The sequence below is a fragment of the Dendrobates tinctorius genome, unplaced genomic scaffold, assembly GCF_039654945.1.
Source record: "Dendrobates tinctorius isolate UK_male_01 unplaced genomic scaffold, ASM3965494v1 ptg000022l, whole genome shotgun sequence".
In the NCBI taxonomy this organism is placed as follows: Eukaryota; Metazoa; Chordata; class Amphibia; order Anura; family Dendrobatidae; genus Dendrobates; species Dendrobates tinctorius.
The window spans coordinates 114,036,690-114,054,427 of NW_027361690.1; the positions used below are offsets into that span (position 1 = coordinate 114,036,690).

The 17,738-nt window shown below is 41.7% G+C and overlaps 1 long non-coding RNA gene across 1 annotated transcript in view; it reads right to left on the bottom strand.

Moving 5' to 3' along the window:
- Positions 1-4,669: 4,669 nt before the first annotated feature.
- The window catches only part of LOC141084364 (uncharacterized), a 74,921-nt gene continuing 61,852 nt past the window's right edge, over positions 4,670-17,738 (bottom strand). The window contains exons 2-3 of the long non-coding RNA XR_012230984.1: positions 5,840-5,910; positions 4,670-4,863 (exon numbers count right to left, since the gene is read on the bottom strand). This is a non-coding gene — a long non-coding RNA (uncharacterized lncRNA). The remainder of the gene's footprint in view (positions 4,864-5,839; positions 5,911-17,738) is intronic.

Consider the following 17,738-nt stretch of genomic DNA (forward strand, 5'->3'; position numbering starts at 1 on the left):
TTCTTACGGCATAATCCATACTGAGTGAGCGTGTGTGGTTTACTCCTTCTATATATACTGAGATAAAAATTTTGCCCTGTAGTATATACAGCTTCTATCTTGTTATACAGTACCTTTGTTTGACATTTAATATTACGGTCAAATCCATACTGAGTGAGCGTCTGAGGGTGACTACGGGAATATCTATACAGAGATTTAAATTGTACCCTATAATATATATACTTGCTATCTTGTTATCCAGTACCTTTTTTTCAACATTTTGTATTATGGTCAAATCCATACTGAGTGAGCATCTGAGGGTGACTCAGGAAATATATACTGAGATTTCAAATTTGCCCAACACTGTATACAGCTGTATGCTTCTGATACAGTACCCTTTTTTGCTATTTAGATTCTGGTGTAATCCATAATGATCCTGTGAACGTCTGTCTGTTACTGCGGAAATATATTTGGAGATTTAAGATTACACCAATACTGTATACAGCTGTAGGCTTGTGATACATTACCCATTTACAGTTTTTTATATTTTTGTCTAATCCATACTGGGCCTGAGAGCGTTTGTGTCTGCCTCCTGAAATATATACGGAGATTCAGAATGTTTACACTATACTATATATACCTTGTATATGGTGATACTGTACCCTTTTTCAACTTTTTATATTATTGTGTAATACATACTGAGCCTGTGAGCGTCTGAGTATGACTCATGAAATATATATGGAGATTTACAATTATCCCTAGACTGTATAGAGCTGTACGCTTCTGATACAGTACCATGTATCTGCTGGTATTTTGGGTCCATTTTCACAAAAAATAAGTAAGTATGGTGGAAGAGGCCACGGATGTGGGCGTGGGGGGCCTCCTGGTACTGATGGTGGTGGTGGTGCATCTGCTGGTAGTGCCAAAAGCACAATAGCAGCTAAGGCATGAGGTGTTGAGCCTGCATCATGGTCTGGCTCCGGAAGGCCTGTAAGGCTCCCTTTTCTGGGAGTAGGTAAACTGCTTTTAAAGCTGGAGCATCAGGAACTGTTTTTGGCTTACATTGCTGAAACAGCCTCCAGCTCTATCGCCTCCTCTTCTGAAGTTTCAAAAAATGCAAGCACTGAGTTATCAGTACAGGCTTCTGGTCAGGAGCAACCCCTTTCCTTGGGTCCTTCACCCACACTAAAAGTGAAGGATGTGGCAGCCCACACTTCAGATTACTCCATAGAGCTCTTTTCACATACCATGACTGGGTTCATTCTATATGGGGCCCATTATATATGGAGCATTATTTGGGCCCATAAGACCCTGGAGCATCATCCATGGGGCCCATCATATACTAGAGCATTCTAAATGGGGCAGATTATATATGGAGCATTATTTGGGCCCATAAGACACTGGAGCCTCATCCATGAGGCCCATCATATACTGGAGCATTCCAAATGGGGGACATCAGACACTGGAGCAGCATTTATGGGGCCCATTATACACTGGAGCATTAGAAATGGGGCTTATTATATATGGATCGTTTTTTGGGCCCATAAGACACTGGAGCATCATCCATGGGGCCCATCATATACTGGAGCATGCTAAAGGGGGCAGATCAGACACTGGAGCAGCATCTATGGGGTCCATTATACACTGGATCTTTCTAAATGGGCCCATTATATATGGAGCATTATTTGGGCCCATAAGACAGTGGAGCATCATCCATGGGGACCAACATATACTGTAGCATTATGTGGAGCTCATCATATACTGTATGGAACATTATATGGGACCAATTATTCTGTATGGAGAAATATATGTGGCTCATTATTCTGTATGGCGCAGTATGTGGTAGCCATAATACTGTATGGAGTAATATACTGTCCGCTTTTTGAGCTATTGTAGAAATTAAAATAGATATCAGTCATGTCATGTAAGAAGTGAAGTATTTTTAATTGTACTATACCTATAATTCTGTGCCGTATTGGAGCATCATGAATTGTGGTATGTGTTAAAGGGGCGCACTAACACTCTTTGGCCCGCAGCACACGAAAACCTGGAGCCAGCCCTACCCCCCCACAATTTTAGCCAAATAACCCCCAGTTTTCAATGCGTAATTATTATTATAAAGTAAATTAAGGTTGACAAGCTTAAGTAATAAAAATTGATGTTGTTGGCATTGGAATGGGCACTGTAGGTCTGTTTACTGTCCTCCACTCCATGCCGACTTTGCTTCCACATTGACTTGCATCGGGTTTCGTGTTTCAGTCGGACCCCCGACTTTTCCCTATAGTCGGCCGATTTCGTTCGACTCAACTTTTGAGAAAGTCGGGTTTCATGAAACCCGACTCGACCCTAAAAAAGGCAAAGTCATCTCATCTCTACTCAGGAGGCTTTCCTGTTGGCATTACACAGGACTCATGGAATAACTCAATGTTTCTTCTCTGGACAACCATTCTTCTAAATATCCCAAAACAATCTGAAGAGAGCTTCATCATATAAACTACCTTTAGCTCAGAGCACAACATGAAGACCACCCATAGGTCCCCCCGGAGCATGAGAATATCATTAACTCTAAACTGAAAATAAAGGTTAAACAACAACCACAAGGCGTATTTCATCAACCAAGGTATAATTTGAATCAGTATAATGATGCCGACCTAACACTGTCTGTAGGTTACGGTGCACAGTCCTGCTGACAGGTTCCCTTTAAGTCCAATCTTGTATTTCCTGCAAAATGTCAGTCTGTCTTGGATGCTTTTTTGTACAGAAGTGGCTTACTTACTGCCCTTCTTACTACCTTCTACAGCCCTACTTAGTGTCCTTCTGATCAGAGGAGGCCTGACAATGATGTTGGAGCTGTGAACTAGCCAAACCTCCGGAATAGAGGACCCCTTAGAGTTATTGATGATTGATTACTTAACCGTGGGCCCAGCTCATCTTGGGTATGAACATTGTCTGGTGATGACTGACTACTTTACCAAGTTCGCTGTGATGACTCCAACTCGGGATCAGACTGCTGAGTCAGCTGTGCAGGCCATCTGCCGAGACTTCATCCAGGTGAAGAGGATGCATTCTGATCAAAGTGCTTGTTTCCAAGGTCAAGTGATGGAGGAGTTACATTGTCTGTACCAGATTGAGAAGTCAAGGACGACACCCTATCATCCTCAGGGAAATGGAGCCTGTGAATTCTTCAATAGGATGCTAATTCAGATGCTCTGAACATTGGAGGAAGATCGGAAAATACGGTAGCCTGAGAACATGGCTAAACTGGTCTGGGTGTGCAAGAATCGAGTGCGCAGTACAACAGGATACACTCTGTATACCCTACTGTTTGGGTAAAAGGAATGGCAAATTACAGAGCCGGAGTTGGATATGGAAGAAGTCTACCCACTGACAGGGGTGTCTTCCTGGGTCCGAGAACATCGTTATCAGCTGCCGACCCTTCACCGACTGGTGCAGACTAAGTTTTGGGAACTCCAATACCATGAAACGATGCCTATTCGAGGGAAAGCTCTCAAGGCCGGAGATCGAGCCCTGGGGCAAGTTGGAGCATCGATGGGAAAAAATCCCATATCGAGTGAAATGCCAAGTTGGGTCAAATGGGCTAGTGTATGAAGTTCAACCCGAATGGGAAGAGGGAGCGTCTACCCAAATAGTCCACCGCAGCATGTTGCATCCTTGCTTGTCACAGGATCCTGAAGAAGGAGAGAAAGTGCCGAACACCACCGAAACGCTCACCGCAAAGGTTCTCGACTGTGATAAGGAAGAGACACTCATCTCGTTCTCAGACTTGGAAAATTCGTCATCCGCCAGTCCTAGGGAAGTGCATAGGCCTGAAACCCCAGAGACGGACGATTCATCATATCAAGATATGCTCCCGTCCTCTACCACTCAACCTAAACTATGCCGTATGGAGCGGACGACAGCTGGAATACCTCCCACTTGTTATGAATAATACCAGTTTATTTGGCAATGAATTATTCAAAAAATGGAAAAGTGTTAACTCTTGCCTGTGGAATGGCGAGTTAAAGGAGGAAGATTGGGCTGCGGCTACCTGTATCATGCCAGGTCCGGAACTGTCGAGGCTGCGTCCAGTGTTGCAGAGGAGAAAGAATGGGGAACCGGACAGGTCCCATGACCTGGGGAGAGGGGGCGTGGCTAGGTCATGCTGTGAGCAGGAAGTACGTGAAAAATACAGAGGTTTCCCATCGGCAGCGAGAGTGTGAGCGGGAGCAGGTGTGCGGCACGCTCCTGAGCGTGAGATACAGCGCGGAGGTCGTGCCACAGCAGAGCTTACGCGAAAGCTCCAGTTAATCAGTGAATGTGCAGAGTGACGTGCGCCCGGCTAAGCAGAGTGCAGTGCTCGCGCAGAGGAGCGGGTGCCAGGTGCAGGGTCCTGACGTGTGTTACCCATTGTTGACAAATGCACAGCAGCACACGTGTTGGACAGAGACTCCTGCAGCGCTTCCCACTTTTGCTGCACAAATTTATGGACTAGGGTCTCAGCGGGCAAAACCGGTGACCACCCGTTGACACCAGAAGCTGAACCGTGATTTGTGGATTTCACCTGAGGACACCATGCCAGCCGTTGCCGGTACTCCAACTCCCATGAGACTGTGTGGATGAAGACCAGAGAAGACTATGATAAGTGCTATTTAAATACCAGACTGTTGTGTTAACCCTTTAGTTCCCTTGTTTACTGTTTATTGTTTACTAACTCAATGCGAGGAGACCATTGCCATTCTTAAATAACATTATTATACAGCATTGTTCTGCAATCCCTGCGTTACTGCATTCAATTACCTGCTTACATTATTTCAGAGAACAATATACTTTAACAGCTGCCAAGGACTTAGACAGACGAACGGGTCCCTGGAAGCTTCTCTCCGCCTAAGAACAGAACAAGATACAAAATAAGCTAGCAGGTGTAACATAATAAAAATACTACATTCCCTTTAAAATTAAAACAAAAATTCCCACAGTATAAAGGTAATAAGCTCAAAGATAATTAAATAAGCAAGAAAAAGGAGCATAGATACCAAAAATAGACAATAAATTTTATTTTTAAAATATCATAAAAATGTTGTATATTAAAAACAATTTATAGCCAAAGAAAACAGAGGCAATGAGCAAAGCAATATAGGGAGATCTTCAAGTATATATTGGCTTAAAAAAGGCATAAATTTAAAATCCGTTTCCCCAGTTTGAAAAAGTTCGTATTGGGTTTGTTACATAGACGACGTTCTGTTTATTTGGGACGAAACAGTTAATTGTCTTCAGGATATCATGGCAATTTTAAATAATAACGATCAAAACATTAAACTAACTTTTTCTTATGGTCGTCAACAGAATTTTTTGGATAGTGATATTCAAGTTTCCTCTGGAGGCTTCATAACGACTGATGTCTATCGCAATACAATGGCTACTAATACGCTTGATCATGTGGAACCCTCACATCCCAGATCAATGATCAACTCAATCGCTATTGGTCAGCATTTACGTTTAAAAAGAATCTGCTCAACTCAAACATTATTCAATAAACAATCACATCTCTTATATCAACGCTTCTGTGAAAGAGGATATAGTCATCGCCAAATTAGAAGAGGCTATAATAGGGTATCACAGTTCAATCGTGATCAATTATTGTATAAAAAAATCAAAAGAATCTGAAGATCTTCCTATTCAACCGATTAGGTTAATAACAACCTGTCACAAACAATGGGATCAATTTAATATCATAAAGAAGCACTGGGGCGTATTACATACTGATCCTATTTTTAAAAAAGAATTGTCCCTAATCATCCAGCAATTACTGCGAGAAGATCACAAAACTTGGGTGACAGGTTAGTCCATAGTCATTACTCACCTGTTGGTTGTTCTTCTGTTGGTGGTCGATCTGACGTTCAGGGATTTTTTTCCCTGCACATCTTGTAAGGCCTGCAAAAATAATGACAAAAGCCAAGAATTTTCAGAATTTTGACGGTAGTCGTACTTATAAAATTTTACATCATCTTACCTGTTCATCTAAGGGAGTGGTTAATGTGGTGGATTGCCCTTGCAGAAAATTATATGTGTGTATGACCACCAGAGAATTCAGAGTTCGAGTAAGAGAGCACATAAGAGATATTGAAAAGGTTGAATTTGCTAAAGAAGACGAACCATTAAAAACTTTGCCTAGACATTTTCAGCAATACCATGGTTTTGACGCTAGCAAACTTATTTTAGAGCCATTGACCAATTTTCATTAGGACAGAGGGGAGGTGATTTATTAAAAAATTTATCAAAACTACAGAACAGATGGATCTATAGATTACATACTGTGGCTCCATCTGGTCTCAATGAGGGGTTTGGTTTAGGAGCTTTTTTTATAGTTTTTATACTTTTATATAATATATTCCTTATCATTATTATTCCTGGTGTATTTTGGATATACATTATTGGTGTCACGTGGACCCGTCCTGTGTGACACGACCCGCAGGTCGGTAACTAAAACAATAAGACATGGCACGTGTAATTGTCCTGTGTGACATGACCCGCAGGCCAGTAACTAAAACAACCAGACACGGGGGAAGGGGAAACAGTTACAATGGTGGGCCCTGCGATAGGGAATGGGGACGTGGAGACCTTCTGCACTCCCCTGAGTCAGTGTCCCTCACACTCCTAACGTTCCCTATACAGGCTCCTCACCTGTCGCCGAGCCAGAACCTGTCACCCTAGCACACCCTACACCTATCCCTTGCTAGGGAGCTGGGTGGTGCAGGCACTGGCCCCACCGCTGTACTAATACACACCATTGAAAAACACAAATAGGGAAACACCACTTAGCTTTGCTCTGTTCCTTTTGCTCCCAGCAGCAGAGTCCACCACCAGAATGCAGCTTTCCTCCTGAATAACTGCCACCAAGCTCTGTCAGAGCTGCAAGGAAATCCCCTCTGTGACTCCTTCCACACCAGGACTCTGACTGTGCTGCAAGGAACTCTCTCTAGCTCCTTCCTCCACCAAGGATGGTTGGAAATGACCACTATCACCAACAGTGATTGCAACACCTGACACTTTTTTATAGCAGAGCCAGAGCAATCACACCCGCTTTATAATCACATGCACTAAACTAAAGAATCCAGAGTTCAATGACCCTAACAGCCACCGGGGGCAAAACTAGAACTGAAACCACCACAGTGCAATGACCCTAATGGCCACCGGGGGCAAAACTATCTTTAAGCACCACAACTTAAGGAAAAAAAAGGTTACTAGTGCATTTTGTCTGTCATGATCCAGCTTGGATCATGACAATTGGCAAACAACTGAGTCGGGATGGGGGTTTCCTTATTTATTCTTATTTAATTGGTCTTTTTTATTCTTAATTTTTATTTTTTATTTTTATTATTTTAGTTTTATATTTATTGCTAATCCTGTGGACCATACAGTATATATGATGAATTGAGACACACTCTCCTACTTTCATGATGAATTTTTGAAGAACCACGTTGGAGCATTATTTATAATCAATTACATATTCTATTCTGTAATTATCACTATATGTATACATGTATCATTAATATATTTATCACATTTCATTTATGATAATTTTTATATTATAGCTACAAAAATATATATGATTAATTATATATTCTATTCTTTAATCATCACTATATGTATACATGTTTCATTAATATATATTTATTATGACATTTTATTTATGATAATAATTTTTACTTTAGAGTTGCACAAATGTATATTAATTTCATAATTTTTAGTTCATTAATATTATTATCTTATATAAATTTCTGATATAATTATTTATTCATAATTTTTTTTGCACTCTCCTTTAATTATTGTAATATATTGACTAATTGATGAGCACTTCTGCATTTTTATTATCCAGGTATGCCTGCGCTGTATTCCTCATGTGGCCTACTTTTGTGAGTGGACCTTTCGAATGTCTGTGCATGCGCTGTCACCTAGTGATGCACCTGTGCTTGCGTTCCACTTTGACCAAAAGCAGAAGCTGTAATCTTAGACACATGGGGTTATGCTGCGCATGCGTCCACTAACTGGGTTGTTTCGTTCCTTTTCTTATTGAACAGAATCCTCCTAATTATTTGCACCTGCGTTTGTTTAATTCAATTCGTCCACCGGCATTATATTCATTACTTTTTTTGTCTTTATATCAACTACATTTATTTGACATTTCTAAGCACTGCAGCTACATTTTTGTGCAATCTTCTGCATAGTACATGATTATACTCACTATGATATTTTTTTAGTCTCAGTTTTTTAATGATTACATTTTATCAATTAAACCAGTTTTGGTATTCTCAACACTGTGGTCATCATTGTTTTGCAAAATATTTTGCACAGTTCACGAGTATATTCACTTTTAGATTTTTTTTTCAGTTTTATTCATTTTTTTATTGTTCTTTTATCACATCAAATACACTTTTTTTGCACAACATTGAGCGGCTAATATAAATTAAATCTCATGCGACTTTGTTAGTTTATTACATTTTTTATATAATCTCTGCCCTTCCTTGCATTTTTTTGCACAGTTCTACTGATTGCGTTTTTGCATATACTGTCACTTGGCACTTTATAATGATTATTACTTATTGAGTGAGTGTATCATGTACTTATATATTACAATTTTCTGGACAGCCATGATTTATTAAAGATTTAGGATCATCATGTTTTAGTATTATATTTATTTATGGTGCTTAAGTCATTAATTGTAAAAAAAAAATTAAATTTGTGCATTTTTTGAGCCAATATATACTTGAAGATCTCCCTATATTGTTTTGTTCATTGCCTTTGTTTTCTTTGGCTATAAATTGTTTTTAATATACAACATATTTATGATATTTGAAAAATAAAATGTATTGTCTATTTTTAGTATCTATGCTCCTTTTTCTTGCTTATTTAATTCCCTTTAAAATGACACCTGGTATGCTGGAGACCTGTAAAAGACTTCACATTGTTGAGTCTCTACTGAGACTAGGTTTGATCGGACTGGATACAATTTTAGAAAACCCTTGCCTGTGAATCAAATATCTTCTGTAAGGGTTTTCAGCCTTTGGATGTAAAACGTAATCTTCTAAATTATTTATTTCATTTTACTCACTTATATGGCACCATTAAGTCCACAGCACTTTACATACATTATCATCGCTGTCCCCATTGGGGCTCCCAATGTAAATTTCGTATCAGTATGTCTTTGGAGTGTGGGAGGAAACTGGAGAACCTCATGGAAACCCATGGAAACACAGGGAGAACATACAAACTCCTTGAAGATGTTGTTCTTGGTGTGAGTTGAACCCAAGATCCCAGCACTGCAAAGCAACAATGCTAACCACTGAGCCACCGTATTGCCCCAAGGCCATCAATTACTTGACGGCAAACAAGTACTAGTAGTTATCTATAACTATGCGGAATATGTGTATATACAGTATAGTCACGGAGGTTGAAAGGGTTTACTTATGTGCCAAATATATTCCTTTCTACAAGAAATGACATGTGGCTTTCTAGTAATATTATACTATGAAGACCGATTAATGATAGTTCTCCCTCTAGCAAGTGGTAAATAAAGTTTTATAACTTTTCATTAGGCATCAATTTGGCTTTAAAGACCTAAAATCCCATTAAATGGCCTCTGGGTTGAAAAAAATACATTTATTTTAGTTTAAATTGATTGACTTGGAGTTTACAGATCAGAACAATTAATTGGAGCACAATAAATTAGGGGTCGTGTGGAGCCCAAAATGAAAAATATTGGTTTTGTCCACACAGCCTCAGGAAACTGATCGATCTATGATACATAACTCACATTCCCAAATTAGACGCGTTCATTAGATTTCCTCCTGATGTATTGGCCTCATAGATTAGTACATAAGTTCCAGACACAGCTCATTGCTTCCACGGTTGAAACAGAAAGAAGGAAGCAATACAATTCTTTCACCATTCTGTTGTTTGCATCCTCCTCGGCAATGTTAAAGGATTCAGAACAGTTGTTCCTTGTCAAGTCTAATGTTCCCAGGACTCAGGTTGTTTATCACTAAATTTGCTTTTCCTCATGAACACAGTAGTGGTAAAAAACAAGTGTTTCTTTTAAAGATATGCATTAGAGCAGTCAAATAGCTCATAGAGAATTAAGCCTGGAAATGTTCATTGACTTATGTGAGCCAGTTTTGTAGGCTTGTTCTGTGATCTGTGCTGTGGTCACTGTGCAGGATGTGGGAGGAGGTAAGATATGACCATCATCCATTGTGAATGGTGGATCTTGTGTTGTTAACAATACATTGTGTACTGTTCACAATTAGGTAAATGAGTATTTTGATCATTATTGTTTGCTACCAGGGGGCAGAGGGTGCAGTCGCCCCGGTACCCTCGCTCAGTTGGGCCCACCCAGAGCGATTGCTACTGTTAAGTATATCGGCATGCACAGCGTGCTGATATAGGTCATCTCTGTGGTAGAGCAGGAAGACACAATCTACTTGCACTACCGCTCTCTGTTCTGTAGACTGTGTGTCTTTAACCCTGTGGTCTACAGAACAGCAAATGATGCACTGGGCACACACACAGGGCTTCAGAGACCCGGAATGGTGAAGTCATCACTAGTGTTGAGCATTCCGATACCGCAAGTATCGGGTATCGGCCGATACTTGCTGTATCGGAATTCCGATACCGACTTCCGATATTTTTTCAATATCGGAATTCGGCATCGGAATCGGAAGTTCAGTTGATTGACGGCCTGACGTCATCATGATGCGCGGTGTGTGCGCATCATGATGCGCCGTCATTTCGGGCCTTCCGGGGGTCTCTGCCGGCCTGCCGGGGGGCTGTGCCGGCCTGCCGGGGGGCTGTGTGGACTGCCCGGGGTCTGTACCGGCCTGCCGGGGGGCTGTGCCGGCCTGCCGGTGGTCTGTGCACCCTGTGGGGGTCTGTACCGGCCTGCCGGGGGGCTGTGCCGGCCTGCCGGGGGGCTGTGCTGATGTCCGGGGGTCTGTGCAAGCATCGTCCGATGGGACTACAAGTCCCATCGGGCGATGCCTGCTACCATGACAGTGATTGACACATTAGCCAATGATGGGACAGTAGTAGTCCCATCATCCGGCTAATGTGTTAAATGTTAAAAAAAAAAAAAAAATACTACATACATACTACATGCATGCTACATACATACTACATATATACTACATACATACTACATACATGCTACATACATACTGCATGCTACATACATACTACATACATACTACATGCATGCTACATACATACTACATATATACTACATACATACTACATACATGCTACATACATACTGCATGCTACATACATACTACATACATACTACATGCATGCTACATACATACTACATATATACTACATACATGCTACATACATACTGCATGCTACATACATACTACATACATACTACATGCATGCTACATACATACTACATATATACTACATACATACTACATACATGCTACATACATACTGCATGCTACATACATACTACATACATACTACATGCATGCTACATACATACTACATATATACTACATACATACTACATACATGCTACATACATACTGCATGCTACATACATACTACATACATACTACATGCATGCTACATACATACTACATATATACTACATACATGCTACATACATACTGCATGCTACATACATACTACATACATACTACATGCATGCTACATACATACTACATATATACTACATACATACTACATACATGCTACATACATACTGCATGCTACATACATACTACATACATACTACATGCATGCTACATACATACTACATATATACTACATACATACTACATACATGCTACATACATACTGCATGCTACATACATACTACATACATACTACATGCATGCTACATACATACTACATATATACTACATGCATGCTACATACATACTACATGCTACATACATACTACATATATACTACATACATACTACATACATACTACATACATACTACATACATACTACATGCATGCTACATACATACTACATGCATGCTACATACATACTACATGCATGCTACATACATACCACATACATACTACATGCTACATACATACCACATATATACTACATACATACAATACATTCATACAATACATACATAGACATACAGTACATATAACATAGAGTAACATACTTACCAATACTTGTCACATTGTTCCCCGAAGCCATTGTCTTTTCCGGGATAAATATTAACATAACAAACCACAAAAATACTCACCCACGATCCGAAGCAGTCCACGAGTGTGTCCCACGACGATCTTGGGTAGAGAACTGCAGCATCAGATGATGCTGCCGTTCTCTACGGGCTGCAGGAATCCAATGACGGAAGGTAGGTATCCTTCCGCACTGTATTCCTCCGCCACTTAAAAAAAAAAAGTCCCTAGTCTCACTTTATGCCATTGCTGTGTGGGAATTTCCCACACAGCTTTTACCATAAAGTGAGACTAGGGACTTTTTTTTTTTTAAGTGGCGGAGGAATACAGTGCGGAAGGATACCTACCTTCCGTCATTGGATTCCTGCAGCCCGTAGAGAACGGCAGCATCATCTGATGCTGCAGTTCTCTACCCAAGATCGTCGTGGGACACACTCGTGGACTGCTTCGGATCGTGGGTGAGTATTTTTGTGGTTTGTTATGTTAATATTTATCCCGGAAAAGACAATGGCTTCGGGGAACAATGTGACAAGTATTGGTAAGTATGTTAATCTATGTTATATGTACTGTATGTCTATGTATGTATTGTATGAATGTATTGTATGTATGTAGTATATATGTGGTATGCATGTAGTATGTATGTAGCATGCATGTAGTATGTATGTAGCATGCATGTAGTATGTATGTAGTATGTATGTAGTATATATGTAGTATGTAGTATGAATGTAGTATATATGTAGTATGTATGTAGCATGTAGTATGTAGCATGCATGTAGTATATATGTAGTATGTATGTAGCATGTAGTATGTATGTAGCATGCATGTAGTATATATGTAGTATGTATGTAGCATGTAGTATGTATGTAGCATGCATGTAGTATATATGTAGTATGTAGCATGTAGTATGTATGTAGCATGCATGTAGTATGTAGCATGTAGTATGTATGTAGCATGCATGTAGTATATATGTAGTATGTATGTAGCATGTAGTATGTATGTAGCATGCATGTAGTATATATGTAGTATGTAGCATGTAGTATGTATGTAGCATGCATGTAGTATGTAGCATGTAGTATGTATGTAGCATGCATGTAGTATATATGTGTTATGTATGTAGCATGTAGCATGCATGTAGCATGCATGTAGTATGTATGTAGTATATATGTGGTATGTATGTAGCATGCAGTATGTATGTAGCATGCATGTAGTATATATGTAGTATGTATGTTGCATGTAGTATTTATGTAGTATGAATGTAGCATGTATGTAGTATGTAGTATGAATGTAGCATGTATGTAGTATGCATGTTGTATGTATGTAGCATGTAATTTTTTTTTTTTTTTTTTTTTTTACATTTAACACATTAGCCGGATGATGGGACTACTACTGTCCCATCATTGGCTAATGTGTCAATCACTGTCATGGTAGCAGGCATCGCCCGATGGGACTTGTAGTCCCATCGGACGATGCCTGCACAGACCCCCGGAGCCTGCACAGCCCCCCGGCAGGCCGGCACAGCCCCCCGGCAGGCCGGCACAGCCCCCCGGCAGGCCGGCACAGCCCCCCGGAGCCTGCACAGCCCCCCGGCAGGCCGGCACAGCCCCCCGGCAGGCCGGCACAGCCCCCCGGCAGGCCGGCACAGCCCCCCGGAGCCTGCACAGACCACCGGCAGGCCGGCACAGACCACCGGAGCCTGCACAGACCCCCTGGCAGGCCGGCACAGCCCCCCGAAAGGCCCGTACAGACCCCAGAGAGGCTGTACAAGGGCAGGAAAGGGTTTTTCTTATTCCGATACCGGAAGTCCCATAGACTTGAATGGGACTTCCGGTATCGGAATCGGCGATACCGATACTTTTTTTAAAGATCGGCCGATACCATCCGATACGATACTTTGAAGTATCGGACGGTATCGCTCAACTCTAGTCATCACAGGATTCTGATGTCCTGTGCATGCGATGCAGTGCATTTATTTGCCCGCACTTTACCAGAGGACTCATCAGGATCCTGGATTAGGTGAGTATAGAATGTTGCTTTTTTTAGTTAAAACTTGTGATGGGACTGCGGAGGTGTCATAAAGTTGTCATAAAGTTTGGGGTCATCTCATACAGTGTGGGAGCTACTGTGAGGAGTCCCCTCTTAAAGTGTGGGAGCTAATCTGTGGGCCCTTACAGAGCGTGGGACCTTATGTCAGCTCCTGGCTTACACAGCGAGGGAGCTAATGACGGGAACCCTTATATAGCATAGGAGCTAATATGGGGGCCATTATACAGCGTGGGAGATAATGCTAGGGACCTTATATACAGCCTGGGAGTTAATCCGAGGGCCATTATACAGAGTGGGCACTGATAAAGGGCACTCTCATACAGCATGGGAGCTAATGCCGAGGGCCCTTGAACAGCATGGGAGCTAATTCTGGGGACATTATATAGCATGAGAGCTAATGCCGGGTGCCCTTCTACAGCGTGGGAGCTAATACGGGGGCCCCCTCATAAAGCATGGGAGCTAATGCCAAGGGCCCTTGTACAGTGTTGGAGCTAATGCCAAGGGCCCTTGTAGAGTTTAGTAGCTAATACCGAGGGCCCTTGTACAGTGTGGGAGCTAACGGTGGGGCCATTATAGCATGGGAGCTAATTGGGGGCCCTTATACAGTGTGGGAGCTAATGCAGGGGCCATTATACAGTATAGGAGCTAAACCGGGGGCCCTTAGTCAGCATGGCAGCTAATACAGGGACCATAATACAGTGTGGAGGACTTTGTGCAGTGTGAAAATAGACTTACAAAACTATCGGGTAAATGACAATTGGCTTCCAAAAAAATACCCACTAAAAATGACCTTTTAATATTGTACTTACTTTTTTATGTATGGAACAAAGGACCTTATAATAGAGGTAATATAAGGATGCAAGTGTTTTTAAGATAGTATATGATTCTTGCCACAGAAAAAAGATATTGTAAATATTTTTTGCCACAGAGATACAGTTGTGCTCAAAGTTTAAATACCCTGGCAGAATTTTTGCTTTCTTGGCCTTTTTTCAGAGAATATGAATGCTAACACCAAACTTTTTTTCCAATCATAGTTAGTGGTTGGGTGAAGCCATTTATTGTCAAACTACTGTGTTTTCTCTTTTTAAATCACAATGACAGCCCAAAACATCCAAATGACCCTGATCAAAAGTTCACATACCCTGGTGATTTTGACCTGATTACATGCACAGAAGTTGACACAAATGGGTTTGAATGGCTACTAAAGGTAGCATCCTCACCTGTGACCTGTTTGCATGTAATCAGTGTTTGTGCATAAAAGCTGAGTGAGTTTCTGGGATCCAGACAGACTCTTGCATCTTTCATCCAGCCACTGACATTTCTGGGTTATGATTAATTGGGAAAGCAAAAGAATTGTCAACGGATCTACGGCAAAAGGTAGTTGAACTGTATAAAGCAGGAAAGGGATACAAAAAGATATCTAAGGAATTGATAATGCCAGTCAGTAGCACTGCCAGGAAAATTGTTTGGGATGCAAAGAAAAACCCACAAATAACATCAGCTGAAATACAGGACTCTTTAAAAACTAGCAGTGTGGTTGTTTCAAGATGCACAATAGCTACTTTCACACATCAGGTTTTCGGCGTCAGGCGCGATCCGGCGTCGTGCCGGAATGCCGGATCCAGCAAATGTTTTGTAAAACCTGATGTGCCGGATCCGGTTTTCTGCCGGATCCGTCTTGTTCTTGACAGACAAAACCGGATCCGTCTCATCCGGTTCATCCGTTTTTCTATCCGTTTTTCGACGGATTACGCCGGATCTGGTTTTTAAAATTGACCCTTGTGGCCTTCCGAACGGGATTGGCTACTGGAAAACTATATATAGCATGTTCCTACAGCCCTTCTTTGACAGGTTGTAGAGGAGAAAGTGCAGGTTGGAGAGAAGAGCAAGTTACTGGCGAAGATGGATGTTGTCATTGGAAATATTACCACTAGAAGTTCTGTGACGGTTTCAGTAATGAGGGACAATTTTGCACTATACTTTATGTCACCTCAAGGCAGAGTACACTGGCAGGATGACAGAGTGTGAAAGATTTGTGCCCAAACCAAACTTGTGTACCTTCTGGACCAACAGTATATACCTTTGCCAACCAAAGTTGGCTATCTTGTCATGGTCTTACTATTTTTAGCTTTAGGCCACAGGTGTGTACCTGGTTGTGTTTTATGCAAAGTATTTCACCTTTTAACAAAAGTTTCAGGTGAAATACTTTGCTTCAAAAACAACCAGGAACACAACTGTGGCAAAAAGCTAAAATTTACCCACAGTTATATACCTGGTTTTGAATACCTTTTTACCTTTTAAATACCCTGTATTTAACCTTTTTTTTAAACATATTTCGCCGCAGAAAGAAATGACAGACAACCAGTGTAAACAATAATTTAACTTTTATTTAAAATATTTTTTTTTGTGTAAACTGTTTTTAAAGTTAAAAAAACTTTTTTAATAAATGTTTGAAACCAACCAAATGGGCATTTTTATTACAAAAAAAAATTATAACTCGGTGTAGTGTGGGGTGGAAATACTGCTGGAGGGGCTGCGGGACACTTCGACAATGGGAGTGTGGAGAGAGGACTGGGATCGTGGTGGGGAAGGAACAGTTAGAGGTGATGGTGTGGAAAAAGCTACAGAATGGGTGGACATGTGGGAGGCAGAAGAGGTGGTGGGCGGTGGAGTGGAGGGTTGGGCAGGGACTGTAGGAGCAGATGATGTTGATGGAAAGTTGTATGGGGAAGGAGTTTGGTACGGGGAAGGAGTTTGGTACGGGGAAGGAGTTTGGTACGGGGCAGGTTGCTGGAAGTGGGGAGATGTCTGGTACTGGGGAGGTTGCTGGTACTGGGAAGGTTGCTGGTACTGGTGAGGTTGCTGGTATGTAATAGGAGGGGGAGGATGGAAAGTGGCTGGAGGGGGTGCAGATGTAATAGGAGGGGGAGGATGGAAAGTGGCTGGAGGGGGTGCAGATGTAATAGGAGGGGGAGGATGGAAAGTGGCTGGAGGGGGTGCAGATGTAATAGGAGGGGGAGGATGGAAAGTGGCTGGAGGGGGTGCAGGTGGAGGAACTACAGTGGTGGGAGGTGGAGGTTGGGAGGTAACCTGCTGTAGAGCACCGTGGCACGAATGCATTACATGCATCTGCTGGGTAAGAGATAGTGTTGCCATGCGCTCCACAACAGACCTGAAAAAGGTGTGGTTTGGCGAAGATCTTGCTTCTGAATGCATGGTTTGCAGAAGTGTCTTCACCTCCAGAATGCTGGAGTTGATCTGCTGAAAGCCTGCGGAGATTTGCTCTGACAAGACTTTTAGACAGTTCTGGAAAGATGCATTCAGATGCAAGAACTCTGGCGCATAACTCTTTTCCTGACCCCTCTGCCGCTGCCGCCCAGTACCCGCAGGTGTACTAGAGGTGGCAGGGGCAGAAGGGTGGGGTAAAGGGAAAGCGATCTCCTCACCAGCAGCTTCATGTAATGTAGGGGGCCACGATGCTCCTGTGCTGGTGGATGGGACAGATGGGTCG